Source organism: Rattus norvegicus, chromosome 15 (assembly GCF_021556685.1).
Source record: "Rattus norvegicus strain SHRSP/BbbUtx chromosome 15, alternate assembly SHRSP_T2T, whole genome shotgun sequence".
Classification (NCBI taxonomy): domain Eukaryota; kingdom Metazoa; phylum Chordata; class Mammalia; order Rodentia; family Muridae; genus Rattus; species Rattus norvegicus.
The window spans coordinates 33613364-33618190 of NC_141548.1; the positions used below are offsets into that span (position 1 = coordinate 33613364).

A 4827-nucleotide genomic window follows, 5' to 3' on the forward strand; every position below is an offset into this window, starting at 1 on the left:
TCAGCATTGGCTTCCCTGCTGGTGACTCCAATGGTATTTTGTACAACGCTGCCTAGCATTTCCTATAGACAAACAAGGACCAAGATTAGGTCTTGAATGACTATTTAATGGGCTACATCCAGGAGTGGGAGAGTCAGGGCTGCCTGCAGCTCTTGAAATGTCTGATCTTGACTGGAGAGAGTTGAGAGCCTGTGCTTAGAGCACTAGATGGTGAGAGCTGTGTGAGAGTCTCTGGGAGGTGAGACAGGCTGACCTTGCCCTGAGCACAGTTGTGTGTGTGCACACTCAGAAAATCCTCAGAGCTACCCTGTCTCTGCTTTCTCATCACTGCTTCATGGGTTTCAGATACTTTTGAATTTTCTCCTGTCATATTTTGCAACCAAGGAAGGCTCTCTTATGTCAATTGTGAACTAAAGTCTTGATTAGTTGGACCAAATTTAATAAATGAGTTGTATCAAAATTAACCCTCTTCTCCATGTGTATGCAACATTTTGGATTTTCTGGATTACATTAAAAGGATAACTGTTTTGGGATACACATTACTTACACAAGCTATAATGAATGTTGACCATTTCCCCCTGAAAATGGGGGTATAAACGACACAATATATGCCTACACAGATGAGCTACAAAAGTCTGCAGAATATAACAGTCCTTATATGGATTACCAAGTAGAGAAACTCTGTTAAAACCATGGAACATGGCCTATGTTTGTGAGTTCTAATGCATAAATTGAACTAATGTAAGTAATAAAATTTACCTTGTCTGCTTCTCTCCTAAAAGTAAAGGAGGACAACATGAATCTGGGAGGCTATGCAACATGGCTTTTCAGAAATGGATGTTTCACTCTCTGTCTTGGGGGACACAGCTCTGACCTCAGTGAATTCCTCAGGTGCTGCTGAGATATTTTGGTTCTAATCTTATGGTTAGTGTGCTTAACCCTTTAATTGAAATAAACATTAAAATATAATTTTATCATCTCCCATCCTTCCACCAACTCCTTCCATGTCTCTCCATCTGCTTCAGAGCCATGGCTTCTTACTCTATAATTATCATTCTCTCTCACACACACATAAAAAGAAATACAAAAAGAAATATAATCTACACAGTCAGTTTCATATTGCTTGAACACATACTCCTTTCTGGACTGACCACTTGGGATTGGAGAACCACTAGTGGTGTTCACCTTTGGAGAAGACTAATGCTCCCTCTCCCAGCAGTTTATAATTGTGTGTTGCTCTTCATCTAGTGATGGCCTCCTTGCTACTTCCCCATCCACTGTGATGGTCAACTGGTGTTGTCATTGTTCAGATCTTATTTGAGGAGGCATATTGTTGAGCTTTCTTAGGTGTAGTTTGCTTGTCAAATCTAGAAGACATATAGCTGAAAGATGTTTAACTGTTGACTATGTGTCTGTATTTGGGTCTGTGCACATGAATCAGGTGCCCTTGGAGGCCAAAGGAGCTCAATTCACAAGTAGTGATGAGCTATTCAACAGGGCTGCCAGAATTGAACTTGAGTCCTTGGCAAAAGCAGTGCATACTGTTAAGACATGAGACAGGAGGGAGAAAGAGAAGCCGTGGCAGGACAATGGAGGCTGACGTAAAGATCTCGCTCTGTGTATTTACAGGTTGTTATCAATGTTCTTAAGGGATGAATGGTACCAGGCTTTGTATGTTTAAGTGGGCAATTATATCTTATCAATTGGATCTAAGATTATGGTGTTGTGTGTTCTTTTATGTGAGGGTTTGAGTGTAAGAAAGTGTGCGGCAGGGCAGCTGGAGACAGTAGGCCACCACGGCAGAGTTGGGATGTGTTTCCACGGAGATATTTAGCAGATTATCTTGGGACAATGTGGTACGGACCCAGCGAGGTAAAAGACAACAATACATTTTGTATTTTTATATTTTAACAACAGATGGCGAACTAATGTGATGGGCAAGAATCCACTAGTAATCCTAAGAGTTGAGAGAAAGTTTTTATTTTCTAAGTAAGAGGAGGCCAGCACCATGTTAAGTCATGTGATATCTTAAGGGCAGGAATTCAAACAAAGAAACAGGGAAGCAGCCTGGGCTGGCAGGTGGTAGGTCCCCTGCTGTGTGAGAAGTAATGGCAGCTCAAAGAGTTAGAGATTAAAAGCTGCTTTTTAAAGAAAGTTGTTTAGAAAGTCTTTCAGGATACTCATATTCTTTTTAACATGGGCTCTACGGGAATTTTGGGTTGAAATCCTAGTTAGACAAGCTACTTCTTAATTACAGGTGATATTAAAAGGTGATTAAGTTTGTTTTTAGAAAGAAGAGAGTAAAGAGATTATCTGAATCAGGTGGAGATTTTCACCCATGGTTCAGAACTTAGATAGGAAAAAATTAGTCACTGACTCCAAGTAGAGAGTTGTGATAAATGTCTGTAACAGCAGGCAGAGTGAATGCAGACATATATTATAAAAGTTATTAAGGTTGAATAAAAATCTGTGGCTCCAGGTAGAGAGCTTAACAGATGGTTATATTTTGTGCTAAAGTCCTGGTTTGATAAGTTGTTTATTGGTTTTAGAATTGATAGAAGAAATGACCCCAGTGCTGCCGATAGGAATGTGGAGATCTGGAAGATCAAGAAGCTCATTAAGAGCTTGGAGGCGGCCCTCGGCAATGGCACGAGCATGATATCACTGATCATTCCTCCCAAAGACCAGATTTCATGAGTGGCAAAAATGTTAGCAGATGAGTTTGGAACTGCATCTAACATTAAATGTAAACCTGGGAACCATCACATCTGTACAACAGAGACTCAAACTTTATAACAAAGTACCTCCAAATGGTCTGGTTGTTTACTGTGGAACAATTGTAACAGAAGAAGGAAAGGAAAAGAAAGTTAACATTGACTTTGAACCTTTCAAATCAATTAACACATCATTGTATTTGTGCGACAACAAGTTTCATACAGAGGCTCTTACAGCGTTACTTTCAGATGACAGCAAGTTTGGTTTTATTGTAATAGATGGCAGTGGTGCTCTTTTTGGCACGCTCCAAGGAAACACCAGAGAAATCCTGCACAAATTCACTGTGGATCTCCCAAAGAAACACAGCAGAGGAGGTCAATCAGCCTTGCGTTTTGCCCGTTTAAGAATGGAAAAGCGACATAACTATGTTCGGAAAGTAGCAGAGACTGCTGTACAGCTGTTTATTTCTGGAGACAAAGTAAATGTGGCTGGTTTGGTTTTATCTGGATCAGCTGACTTTAAAACTGAACTAAGTCAATCTGACATGTTTGACCAGAGGTTGCAATCTAAAGGTTTAAAATTAGTTGATATATCCTATGGTGGTGAAATTTCAACCAAGCTACTGAATTGTCTACTGAAGTTCTCTCCAACGTGAAGTTCATTCAAGAGAAGAAATTAATAGGGTGATACTTTGATGAAATTAGCTAGGACATGGGCAAGTACTGTTTTGGAGTTGAAGACACACTGAAGGCTTTGGAAATGGGAGCTGTAGAGATTCTAATAGTCTATGAAAATCTGGATATAATGAGATACATGCTTCATTGCTAAGGCACAGAAGAGGAGAAAATTCTCTATTTAACTCCAGAACAAGAGAAGGATAAATCTCACTTCACAGACAAAGAGACTGGACAGGAACATCAGCTGATCGAGAGCATGCCCCTCTTGGAATGGTTTGCTAACAACTATAAAAAATTTGGAGCTAGACTAGAAATTGTCACAGATAAGTCACAAGAAGGATCACAGTTTGTGAAAGGATTTGTGGAATTGGAGGTATCTTGTGGTACCGAGTAGATTTCCAGGGAATAGAATACCAAGGAGGAGATGACAAATTTTTTGACCTTGATGACTACTAGGTAGTCGACTTGGGTCTGGCAAAATGTGCCTCACCTTCCAGCATTCAACCCAAGGAGCATACCCGTGGTGGAATCCAAACAGATCCCTGCCTTACAATTGAAACATTTCCAGAACTTAATCTGTGAGCATTGGATACTGAAAAGAAAAGCAAAACAAAGCCAGACCCAACCCTACACTTTGGTTTGTCGTGGTGTCAGTGCAGCAGCCTACAACCAAGTCCCTAAATACCACTTTGGACTAATTTAAAAGAATGCCAGTTTTTACTTTTACTTGATGGTAAAATTGGTTGCTCTAGTATTTTATGAAGAAAAAAGATTTTTTTAAACCTTTATACATAGAAGCAAAATACTTTAACTGCTGTAAACCTTCAGACGTCGGTAGAAGTGAGGTCATACTGGTTGGTTTCTTCCTTTGATCAGAGAATAACTAAAGAGTAACTAAATGGCTGCGTTTGCTGCCTCCATGGTGACCCATTTACATGGCATTCTTGGCTTAGACTGTACAAGAAGAAATATATGTGGTGAAATGTTAAAAAAAAAGAGAATTGATAGAAAGTGTTTAAGTTTGTTTTAAGGAGAGTAAAGAGATTATCTGAATCACGTGGGGATTTTCATCTATGGTTCAGAACTTAGATAGGGAAAAATTGGTCACTAACTCCAAGTAGAGAGTTGTGATAAAATGTCTGTAACACCAGGGAGAGTGAATACAGACATATATGGTAGAAGTTATTAAGGTTAAAGGAAAATCTGTGGCTCTGGGTAGAGAGCTTAACAGATGGATATATTTTGGGCTAAAGTCCTGGTTTGATATGTTGCTTATTGATATTGGAATTGATAGAAGGTATTTGGTTTGTTTTATGAATTATCCCGCTAAAGGCCATATGGCTCGTTGATGCCAGCTAGCGAGGGTTTGTGGTTACTTTTGATATTTACCACAACAGGAAGCTCAGATTCTCTTAACAAGAATTTTGGGTTCATT

At 39.5% G+C, this 4827-nt stretch overlaps 1 pseudogene; it reads left to right on the forward strand.

The window, feature by feature from the left end:
- Positions 1-2631: 2631 nt before the first annotated feature.
- Positions 2632-3967, forward strand: Etf1-ps3 (eukaryotic translation termination factor 1, pseudogene 3; annotated as a pseudogene).
- The last annotated feature ends 860 nt before the right edge of the window (positions 3968-4827 follow it).